The sequence below is a fragment of the Carassius gibelio genome, chromosome A16 (genome assembly GCF_023724105.1).
Source record: "Carassius gibelio isolate Cgi1373 ecotype wild population from Czech Republic chromosome A16, carGib1.2-hapl.c, whole genome shotgun sequence".
Lineage (NCBI taxonomy): Eukaryota > Metazoa > Chordata > Actinopteri > Cypriniformes > Cyprinidae > Carassius > Carassius gibelio.
This window is the reverse complement of record NC_068386.1, coordinates 7,884,085-7,896,815: the sequence shown is the minus strand read 5'-3', so window position 1 is coordinate 7,896,815 and position 12,731 is coordinate 7,884,085. Positions and strand designations below refer to the sequence as shown.

Sequence of the window (12,731 nt, the reverse complement as noted above, 5' to 3'; positions counted from 1 at the left end):
TAAATATATATATATATATATGTGTGTGTGTGTGTGTGTGTTTTTGTGTGTGTGTTTATTTCCAATGTGTGTGCAAATTTAGAATCTAAACTGTCAGTTAAATCCATTACGGCTTGATATGTTGATTTAATGTTATGCTAGCTAAATTCTTTCCATTACTAACACTCATGTTGAATTGAAGAATGTAACTCACTGAAAATTTTTTAATTGATTCAGTTTTATGTGAACTATTACTTTAAAGATTCTGGCTGCCAAGCTAAAGGTTGCAGGTTCAAACCTCCATAAAGATGAGAATTACTGATATCCCAGCAGTGTGCCTCTCTTGCCAAGCAGGCCTACTGTTTGGCTTTGAATAAAATATCAAATTATGTAAATTAATAATTTTTGCCTCATCTATACAACTTCAGTGTACAATCTATTATTTGGATTTCTTGGGTAGTTAGTAAGTTTCTTTAAAAAAGTTAATGGAGACAATGTAATGCATGGCGTCAGTCTGAGGTTATTCTGGGAAATAACGTGATTTCCTGAACTATAGTCATCTGTCGAGTGGGAGGTGCCACAGCAATTAAACAGCTTTAATGACTGAGCTGTAGAAAACACCTCGCTGCAATGCCACTCACTAACACCAGCTTTCCAACCCATTCTCACTCCAAAGGCGTCAAAAACCGAAGCATGGTCAAGCGCCCCTAGCGTCACTTTTATGACGCCAAATGTGCCTCTCGGCGTCGAATATCGAAGCACTACGACATTCATTGCTTTCAATGGGAAACTTTTGGCGTCAGAATTCGACACGAGGACATGAGATGTTTATCGCTATGAAATCACGTTCAAGAAGTCTCATTCAGCACACATCGCGATACTTGCTATCAGTTCCACAGTTTGGGTGAGTAGTCGTATATACGCTCTTTTAATGCCTTTTATAAAATGTATTCTGTCTTATTTATTAATCAAATTAGTGCCATATGTTTAATCGCTGTATTATATCGGTCATCCGCGGCTGTCTTTGAGTTTCATTGCGTTTAAATAAATGAACACAGCTGCTAATTAGTCTGATTAAACTCTATCTGTCACGTGACGTGCCATAGACCTTCGATCCGTTTTATATTATTATTAATTTCAGGATCAATGATGTAAGTTGTATTTGTAGTAAAATCATGGTAATCACGACACTTACAATAGTAATAAATGAAATGTGAAGTTAAAACACAGTAAACAGGACATTAGTAACTGTAACTGTAGTTTTACTATGGTATATTAATAATCAATACAACAATACAATAATCACCAAACCAGCTATGATTGTATCACTGTAATGTTAGTGTTTTTATGTGCTTTTATATGACAGATATCACAGTAATCATATGTTCTGTACCATGCTTTTAATACCTTTTAATGTAAATCCAAAATAAATAAAAAAAATGCAATTAAAAATAAATAATAAAACATGCATTTTTCCATCTTGCAGTTCTTTCATATCAGTTTATATATATATATATATATATATATATATATATATATCTAAATATTTTGCTCACAGATCATTATTAACATTCTGTATATAATTCAATTTTATTTACTCTCCCCTTTTTATTATTTTTATTTTTATTTTTAGCTGAAAAGACATAAAGGCAGTCAGCCCAGTGGTGTTTCTGGAGAGGGATTCCTTCAGAAATGGAGAAGACAGAAAGCTGCGGAGGCAGATATATGCAGCAGTAAGTCTGTGATAGTTTGTCTCTTTTATCAAACATTCCTGCTGTTATAATTTGTACAGCATTTGTTGTTTCTTAAACTGTTGCACTGTCCAAATACCCACACTTGCCATCTTTGCACTTGACCACTTGATTACTTATTTGAAGTCTTTCCTGTATTTGGCCTAGTGTTCGAGTGAGCATGATAACCACAAGTGTGTGTCGAACTTTTCATGACCTGATGACTGTGTTTCCCAATCCTGATCCTGGAGAACCCCAGCACTGCACGGTTTTGGTGTCTCTCTTATCTGCCTTGGAGTCTTCACTGATGAGCTGATGAGTTGAATCAGGTGTGTTTGATCAGGGAGACATCTCAAATGTGCAGTGTTGGGGTTCTCCAGGACCAGGATTGGGAGCCACTGCCTTATGGGACACTTATGTGTTTACAGAGATTTTTAATAACTAATTATCAATATTTCACATACTGTACATTGGACAGCTTCCCATGACCTCTTGTGAGATCTCGGCAAAAAGTCTGACGATTTATTCCAAAACATGATGCATGATGGGATACACTAAGCTTTGTATAGCGCTCCGGAGCAGTATTGGAGAGGTTTAGTGTGTTAAGGACGCTGTGCTTTGGCATTATTAAGACAGTCTCGTTCACACACTGTCACGTACACACACTCTCAAGTGGCCAAGACTGCAAGTGTGGGTATCTGGACAGGGTCAAAGTCTTAAAAATGATCCCTAAACACATCACAGTCTTAATAATCCAGTTTAACACTTGTATGATATTGTACAAGCCCCAGGACTGTCTCATCTGACACTATCAAAAGAATTCATATGACTATATCTTGCTATTAATTACTTGCTTTCAATAATGGATGCATTTAACTTTTAATTATACAGCATCTTTACAGAGGTGTAATGTACAAGTTGCACGTAATTAATAATATTTCCTTCTTTCTGTCTTACAGGATTTTTTGCAGATAATCCTAATGCTGTTCTTCTTTTTCAGGTCTAAAATATCAAGCTCAACAACTCACTCAAGAGCCAACCCTCACAAACCTTCCTAAAAACTAAAAGAGCTATTACTGAGTCTCAGCGAATCTTGCCATGATCAGCTCTTCCCAGGTACATTTGTTTAGAATATTTTTTTTAATCAACATTTACTCCTCAAATGCTCTGGTCTGAATCTTACTTTAAATTAACTTAATTATGTTTAATGAGCAATATTATTTGCACACAGAGTAGGTAGAGATTATCTTGTTTCACAGAAGAGAAGGAAGACCAAGGAAATGATTTGCTCAGGATGAGGAATGAAGACGGCCATCTTGTGCTCAAACAAACAGAAGTCCACTGGTATGTGTGTGTTGAAGCAATGCTGTGTTATACAACATTTTATGATGATCTCTCACAGAACTGGTCATGTCAGCCTTGATTTCTTTTTTTACTATTACAATTACAGCATGTTAGCAAAGTGTGACTGGACATTTTTAATATTATGTTTTTAAAAACACACCACCTGTTTTAAAAGTAGACAAGTATCATGAAATTGGTTTAGTTGATATAAACACCAATGTACATTATTTCATTGTTTTCTAAATGTTATGTTATAAATTGTGAATTGATAGTTGATTGGTTTGAAGCCAGGCCTTACACTGCACAGACTAAAACACATTTGTGAGAGAAGTCAGGAACTTTGGAGAAAGATTCTAGAGGAAGAAAACACATTTACTGCAACAATAGATGAATTCTAGAGTCTCTGAGAACTACACATGCTAATGCAGTCTCATGAGCAAGACCTTTGCCTCTGTAACTTTTTCTTAATTCTTTAATTTTTATTGCAGTATTTTAATTTGTACAGATGATCTCATCAGCCAAATGAGGGGTTTTGACCAAGTGATGCTCTTGAAAGGAGTGAAAGAAGAGGATGTGCTAAATTCTCTTCAGAGAAAAAGCTTCTCAAAAGGTCTTAAAACAGCTTGAAGAATGGTAAGTGTACAGTACTACAAGGGTCATAGTTGCTCACACTGCTAAAATCACACAGAACATAAGCTGAGCTCTCTGTCCATTAAACAACTTCATCTGGATTGTTTGTTTCATTTTGACCAGGTCTGGGATCTTAGGACTGAGAGATCCTCTGGCTGAGGACAAGCTACACCACATCAGTGGATATCAGCCACAAACTGTTTCCAGACACGAGAGAAGAAGAACACGATGGGGAGATGAAACCAGTTTAGATGTGATGATGGGAATCATTATTTTCTGGAACAGTATCTCATGTCTTATATGTATCACATGATCTGTATCACAGTTGACTGGATGGGACTGTGTGACTTTTAAGGACATTTCATCACTCATCTGTGTGAACTGATTTATATATGAGGTTAATGTATTTTTGATGATAATTATTTTCATTGAATCTTATTCGTCTTGATGCTACTTTATCAACTTTATAGTCTATGCTTCAATAAAATGAAAATGGTGAATATTGTGTTCTGAAGATTCTTGGTAAATACATAATTTTACTAGGTAGGCTGATATGTGTTTATTTTAGACTTGGAAAAACTACATATTAATTATTGGGATTATTTTTTTATTTAAGACATAAACATTTTTGATCGGATTAATAACATCTGGGACATCAGTACACCAGAAAGTATTTTTTTTATATTTTAGTAACAAATATGCAAATTTTTTAGTGAAATAAAGGGAGTTACGAGATTAACTATTCTGCATTACAAGATGGTGCCATGGGCTTTATTGTTACAAACACTTGAGGGATAACTGAGAATGTAGCAGGAATGATCAACGTGGGTCTTGTACTGCATTAAAACCAAGAGCACACACATGATGTCCAGTACCTGAGGAGCAAGATACGGGGGTGAGGAGGACATTTTTACACTGATTTTTGCTAAATAGTTATATATATATATATATATATATATATATATATATATATATATATATATATATATATATATATATATATATATATAAATTAATATTCTTAGCACTGCATGAATTTGTCCTTGTGTAATAGTGAAGTATCACAATGTGTATACATTGTCCTTGATTACTGCTTTACAGGTGGGGAATAGATAAAGGCAAGTTGTTGCAGGTTCATCCATTATATTTCTTGCCATATACTTCAAAAATCAAATAAATAATCTATTATTTTCATTATTAAATCATTTCTTTCTAATTTTTCAATGTTTCATCAGATGGCCTCACAATGTCCTGTCAAAAGGTATAATAGCAATGATGTAAGAATTAGAAAACAGAGGACTGTGAAAACTGTCAGATATAAATGTGACTCAGCTCAGTTTGTTGTCCATGATGAGTAGAATACATATATGTAGGTTTTACTGCCCTTCTACCCCCAGGGGCCCAGTAGCACCCCCCGGAAGAGCCCAAAACTGTACATTTCAAATGGCTGTAAATCAGAGTCCAATTAACATATCAAAGAGAAAATGGGCAGGATTATTACTTATGCTATGCTGATAAAATAATGTTGAGCTCAGTTTTCAGAAATAAATGGAAAGCTGACATAAAGGCATTTTAAATATTGCTCACTGTAAAATACCACATTTCAGCCTGCCTCTCAAATATATCATAGAGGTTTGCACAATAAACATATTTAGATATCCAGTTTTCCTTAAAATAAATAATTTATTTCGTTTCGTTAATAAAAAGTTTTAAACTACATTACCCACAAGCCTCCGTCGTTCTATCTATGCAAAGGCAACACTAGGGGGCTGTTTTTTGTAGTTCATTGAAGTTATGCTTAGGGTTAGGATTAGGATCTCGCTAAAGATGTCATTTTTGTCAAGATAGCAACACTTCATTGTTGACTTAATATATTACTAATGTGATGATAGCAGCAAAACATACTTTTTTACATGATGCGCTGTTTAATATGGGTTAAAAGATAGTCCAACCACAGACTGTCCTGAAAATTCATAGCCAATGACATCAAAGCTGAGCAGCAGCGACACACTTCCTTATCCATGTATGACCGACGTCTTTCGTTTTTCGGCTGAAGGGATAGATTCGGTTAACAATAGATTAAGCTTGCTACTTATAAGATACTGTTTTATTAACGTCTTCACCTTCCTCCGTTGTTCAGCTTGACAAACATTGGGCAATATTGATGTGCACATGCCCAGCAGTCGCAGTTGTATCCAACAGACAGATTCCTCTATAATAAATATAAGACACATTTTTAAGATTTATATATATATTTTTTTTGACCAAAGACAAATATATTTACTAATCAAATGACGTGCTTCTAAACTTTACATTGTATATTACATTGTGTTTTAAAGTTAAAATTGTTCACATTTGTGTTTCTGTGATTTACCATTCTCTACCATTTGAACTCTAGGAATAAAAACTGAAATTATAAATGAATGAATGAATGAACAAATAAATACATAAAGCATAATAAACATGCATATTTTTGTAAGGATCTTCCATTATTTATTTATATGTCAAACTCATTTAAAGACAACATGCCCAAATTACTACACTGCATCCTCTGTCACCAAGCTCGTTTTTGCCACCATAAAGAATAAAAAGGCAGTTATGTTGTAAACATTAACTATTTTCAGTATGCAAATGAAAATGCTTTTATTAAAAAACAAAACAGTAAATACAGTATGTCTTTCAGAGAACACTGGAAAAAGTGTTGTGACCAAAATGTTATACAACACAATGTAAATGTTTCAAACTCACAAAAAAACACCATGAAGACATGCATGTCAAGTGTGCAATATATTTTTAATATGGAGCGCTATTTTTAACTATTGTTTTCATCACTGGTTCTGTAATGTATTCATTATGAGCTTATAATTAAAACAAAGTTACATCTTCTGCAAAAATCAAACCACTGCAAAGTCTAATCACTGATCCAGGGACCATTTCTGTGTGTGTGGGTGATAAAGAGTAAACGAGGTGAGTCCTTGTGCATGATGGAGCTACAGCGTTATCCTCAAACAATCCTGTAAGACAGAAAGGAAGAAAATATTAAATTACATTCAACTTATACATTACACTGTGTTTTGTTTAGACCATAAAAGCAGCCTCTGTAAAAACTTGAGAGTGTGTGTACGTGACAGTGTGTGAACGAGACTGTCCACGGTCTTAATAATGCCAAAGCACAGCGTCCTTAACACACACTAAACCTCTCCAATACTGCTCCGGAGCGCTATACAAAGCTTAGTGTATCCCATCATGCATCATGTTTTGGAATAAATCGTCAGACTTTTTGCCGAGATCTCACAAGAGGTCATGGGAAGCTGTCCAATGTACAGTAACAGTGAAATATTGATAATTAGTTATTAAAAATCTCTGTAAACACATAAGTGTCCCATAAGGCAGTGGCTCCCAATCCTGGTCCTGGAGAACCCCAACACTGCACATTTGAGATGTCTCCCTGATCAAACACACCTGATTCAACTCATCAGCTCATCAGTGAAGACTCCAAGGCAGATAAGAGAGACACCAAAACTGTGCAGTGCTGGGGTTCTCCAGGATCAGGATTGGGAAACACAGTCATCAGGTCATGAAAAGTTCGACACACACTTGTGGTTATCATGCTCACTCGAACACTAGGCCAAATACAGGAAAGACTTCAAATAAGTAATCAAGTGGTCAAGTGCAAAGATGGCAAGTGTGGGTATTTGGACAGTGCAACAGTTTAAGAAACAACAAATGCTGTACAAATTTTAACAGCAGGAATGTTTGATAAAAGAGACAAACTATCACAGACTTACTGCTGCATATATCTGCCTCCGCAGCTTTCTGTCTTCTCCATTTCTGAAGGAATCCCTCTCCAGAAACACCACTGGGCTGACTGCCTTTATGTCTTTTCAGCTAAAAATAAAAATAAAAATAATAAAATGGGGAGAGTAAATAAAATTGAATTATATAAAGAATGTTAATAATGATCTGTGAGCAAAATATTTAGATATAATAAATATATATAAATGTATATATAAATATAAACTGATATGAATGAACTGCAAAATGGAAAAATACATGTTTTATTATTTATTTTTAATTTGATTTTTTTTGGGGGAGGATTTACATTAAAAGGTATTAAAAGCATGGTACAGAACATATGATTACTGTGATATCTGTCATATAAAAGCACATAAAAACACTAACATTACAGTGATACAAACATAGCTGGTTTGGTGATTATTGTATTGTTGTATTGATTATTAATATACCATAGTAAAACTACAGTTACAGTTACTAATGTCCTGTTTACTGTGTTTTAACTTCACATTTCATTTATTACTATTGTAAGTGTCGTGATTACCATGATTTTACTACAAATACAACTTACATCATTGATCCTGAAATTAATAATAATATAAAACGGATCGAAGGTCTATGGCACGTCACGTGACAGATAGAGTTTAATCAGACTAATTAGCAGCTGTGTTCATTTATTTAAACGCAATGAAACTCAAAGACAGCCGCGGATGACCGATATAATACAGCGATTAAACATATGGCACTAATTTGATTAATAAATAAGACAGAATACATTTTATAAAAGGCATTAAAAGAGCGTATATACGACTACTCACCCAAACTGTGGAACTGATAGCAAGTATCGCGATGTGTGCTGAATGAGACTTCTTGAACGTGATTTCATAGCGATAAACATCTCATGTCCTCGTGTCAAATTCTGACGCCAAAAGTTTCCCATTGAAAGCAATGAAGGTCGTAGTGCTTCGATATTCGACGCCGAGAGGCACATTTGGCGTCATAAAAGTGACGCTAGGGGCGCTTGACCATGCTTCGGTTTTTGACGCCTTTGGAGTGAGAATGGGTTGAGCTTTCTGCAAGAACATCCGTTCCACCCCCAGACTGTCATTCACCCTCAGAGTCAGCCCGAGACCTTCCTCTGATGAACAGTGTGTCAAAACATACTTAACTTTCAACACCACTGTCAAAACACCATTTTAAACCCACCAGAAAACTCTGAGAGTAAGGAAGAAGTAAAATGAATTGTGGGAAGTGTTTTGCATACTCTGAGTTGAGACTGAGAGGTTATGAATATATATATATATATATATATATATATATATATATATATATATATATATATATATATATATATATATATATATATATATATATTCCAGAATGATAGTTCGCCAAATGATTTAGCATAAAACTGATTTATCCAAATAAACTGCATTACAGTGAGTTAGAAATAATGCTAAAATTCTATAAATTATATATGAATTTAGCATTTTAATAATTAATGATATTATATTTAACTGCATAAAAATACAATTATATAATATGAATTATATATCAATTTAGGTTATTTTATTAAGTTTAAATAAAAAAGCTTTGATTTTACAAGATTCTCCTCTTTTAGGGTTCTGTGGAAAATGAGGTGAAATGAATGACAAAAAAAAAAGAGGATTAAGGGATGAAATTTCTTTCAGGGAACAACAAGTGAGCCATGACAATAAAACATTCCTACATTGCCTCAATGTATCCTAAATACAGGGGTTAGTGCATCTCCTAGCCTACTATTTTCATTGAAAGGCTCTTTTAAGTCTATCTAACTGTGAGATGGCAAGGAATCTGACAGAACACTATACAAATTTCTGTATGTAGGTAAAAGGATGCAGCAATTGCATTTTATTTTATTTTTGCCATGTTAGGGCGGACAATATTATAGACACACTGTTGTAACATTGCTTTACATCATTTTTTTTGCAAGATTGCTCGGTGTATAGCTCACATGTCTTTCGACCATTTAAAATGTAATTAAAATGTCTGTTGTGATCTGACAAATGTCTTCATCTGACTCGGCAAGGATAAATCTCTTTAATGCGTACAGTGACAACAGTAATTTTATGCACGCCCAAAAGAGGAACACATGCAAACTAATTAGTTAAAGCCTTCTAGAATACATTTGATGAAGTGTCATTTTTGTATATTAAATGGTGTGCCATTTTAAGATATTAAAACACTTTCCCTTGGGTTTAATATCCAGAGACAAGTCAATTATAAGTTGATTTGGTTTGTATGACCAAAAGAGAAGTGTCTGAAAACAATAATTTTATAGCAATACTGTTTGGTGATGCTCCACCTTTAAAGAATCAAGAAATTATTATCCTTTTTTTTTTAGATGTCATAACATTATCAACAGCTTCCTCAACCTGAATTTACAATGCTTAGTTGTTGAGATGGGAAGTCCCATAATGCATTTATTAAAATTAATGTTCCTGCTACTAGTGATCATCTGTAATCTCTGCACTTCAATTCCAGTCATTAGGATTTATTGCAGTCTGAAATGATTAAGCATTAAATACATAAAGTGTGTGCAAATGCAATATTCTTCCTGTCACTTGTGCTTTAAAAATGGGTGTATGCTGTTCTTGTTCCTAAAAAGTAGTAATGATAATGAAACAAGCTCAATTAGACACTCACCTAACACTGCTTCTTGCATGCTAATACTGTTCAGATAGAAATGCCCTCTCCAGAATACCCCGAAAACATATTTCAAAATATAAATATAAATACTGTGTGAATACATAATTATTCCTGTGTGTATTTCCAAATTTGAGCTTCTTTTCTGAGGAACATTAAATGGTAGTTTTCCTTACATCTATGTGTGTTTAATGTAAGCAGACGTTCAGGTGGTTGAATAATTGCCCGTTGGACAGGATATTGTGTTGTACAGGAAATGAAAAACTCAGAACAGAAAAGATGAAAAAATATACCCTCAAAGATTACCTTTCAACCTCATATTTTAAAACAACCTCCATGTCCGTTTTTTAAAAGCAATATGGATGACCTTTATTCTTCATGTAAACAGACATTCACAGACATGTGCAGCTGATTATTGGCCACATCTCTGCTCTGTTGACTAAAGGGGTGCGGTAATGGAATATCGTCTTATCTTTATGAATTCCCTTTTAAGTTGGCTTCCCTTTTCCAGGTAGAAATTGGGCTTTGACAGTAACAAAATGTACGGGGAATAGTCTGGCTCTGCTGCTCCTCATTACCGCCAGAGCCTTGCTGTGCTAGCTCGACCACAGCCCTGTGACTCATATCTACGGTGAGTGAACGAACGCCACTGCTCCACTCTCCTTTATTAGCATGAAAGCTTTTCTGGCAGTTTGCACGCTCTGAAGAGCTCCCTTCACAAGGGCGTCCATTTGTAGTTTTAGTGACGGCATTATTCGAACACCTCGGGAAGGTAGAGACGTCGTTATCAGTAATTTACTGCTCATGCAGTGCATTTTATTTTGATTTTGTGGAGTTAATGTAAGCTGATCAAGAATGTTGGATTGGAAGGAGAGTGCCACTTGTGTTTCGTTTAAATGCACACTGCATTTTCATAGAGTCCTGGGCATGCAGTTTATTTACTGTATATTGTGAGAGTCTAAATGAGGCACATGGTTCACTCAGGTTCAGATATGGCAAGGTGTAATATAAAGTCTAGATGTAAGATGTAAGCTGATCACAAAAAACTAAACTACTGTTTTTGCATGAGGCAAGACAAATAACATAAATATATGCAACTTAATACATCAATATATTTAGAGATAATATTGTTTTAATTTATTGTTAGTTTCTTTGCTAAATTTATTTAACTGAATTGAATTACATTTTTCCACATACACTCTCAGAAATAAAGGTACAAAAGCTGTCACTGGGGCAGTACCTTTTCAAAAGGTACACTTTTATACCTATTGGGTTCTAATATGTACACTTTAAGTACTAATACGTACCTCAAAGGAACCAATATGTTCCAAAACATATACAAATATGTACCTTTTGAAAAGGTACCGCCCCAGTGACAGCTTTTGTACCTTAATTTCTGAGAGTGTACACAACATAACACGTTCCGAAGGCAGGTTATCATTATTGAGTGAAAAGTGCATAGAATATTTCCACCTCTTTCAATCCTTAAATGATTAAAAGAACAAGACACTTTTCCTCTGACGTAAAGTAGGCTATAAACATTATAAAGTTTCATTTTCCATTTTGGATGCTAATGTCTCAGCTACATATCTTCAAAAAGTGACTGATGTAATAATAATGTTATGCAAACTAAGTATCCTTGTTAATTTATTTTTAATAGCTTTTCCAATTATGCAAACAACAGTATCCATTAGAAGTTATTGCTGGTGTATGCTGGTGCAATTGGACTTCATGTTGAAATATTGTTTATTGTTTATTCATTAAGTTTATGCTGAAGATGATTTTTCTAACAGATCTTATTTATATTAAAAGGGTGGTCCACGGTACAGTCTAACGTGTTAATGCTTTGATAAAAAAATAAAAATTTGCGATTTGCTAAACTATCTCTACTGTGCATCTAAACTTCCCGCCCCTCACCTCAGCAGCATGTGCTGTGGTTGTATTGTAAACAACGGTGTCGTTAATAACGCTTAAAAGTTTGAGCCCTATTGCAGTGCCCACCACATTCAAGCAGGCTCGGGTAAACCCAAAAAAACCTACAGCACATTAAATACTTCAAATGTAGATAGCTACAGATATGTCTCTCTTTTCTTCCATTCATAGCGAAAACACTTGAACAAGTTGTTTTCAACCAGGTATCGTTACATAGTTGCCATTTAACTAAAACTGCAATTACTATCAGTCACTGAAGCTTTGCAGATTGCGAAAGCTGATTCCAAATCATCAGTTTTCATTCTGCTGGATCTATCTGGTGCTTTTGACACCGTGAATCATCAGATCCTCCTGTATACCCTCTCATCACTGGACATCACAGTGATTCCACTTCGCTGATTTGAATCCTATCTCACAGGTAGATTTTTCAGGGTGGCCTGGGAAGGGGAAGTATCTAAAGCACATCAGCTTGGTCACTGGGGTTCTGCAGGGATCAGTTCTTGGACCCCTCTTCTTCTCTATACTACAGCACTGGGATCTACATACAGGCACACAGTTTCTCCTACCATTTTTATGTGGTTGAAAAAACTGAATTGTTGACCGCATTGAATGGTTAAAATCAACGCGTTTCCGGGG

The 12,731-nt window shown here is 34.8% G+C and overlaps 2 long non-coding RNA genes across 2 annotated transcripts; one reads left to right on the top strand and one right to left on the bottom strand.

Annotated features, from left to right (window-relative positions):
- The first annotated feature begins 635 nt into the window (after positions 1–635).
- Positions 636–4,183, top strand: LOC128030494 (uncharacterized). The gene is made up of 5 exons (XR_008187912.1): positions 636–883; positions 1,613–1,712; positions 2,710–2,825; positions 2,969–3,053; positions 3,559–4,183. It is a non-coding gene; the product is annotated as an uncharacterized LOC128030494 (long non-coding RNA).
- Positions 4,184–6,467: 2,284 nt separating this feature from the next.
- Positions 6,468–8,541, bottom strand: LOC128030495 (uncharacterized). The gene is made up of 3 exons (XR_008187913.1): positions 8,297–8,541; positions 7,472–7,571; positions 6,468–6,697 (listed from the first exon to the last, which is right to left on the bottom strand). It is a non-coding gene; the product is annotated as an uncharacterized LOC128030495 (long non-coding RNA).
- Positions 8,542–12,731: the final 4,190 nt, after the last annotated feature.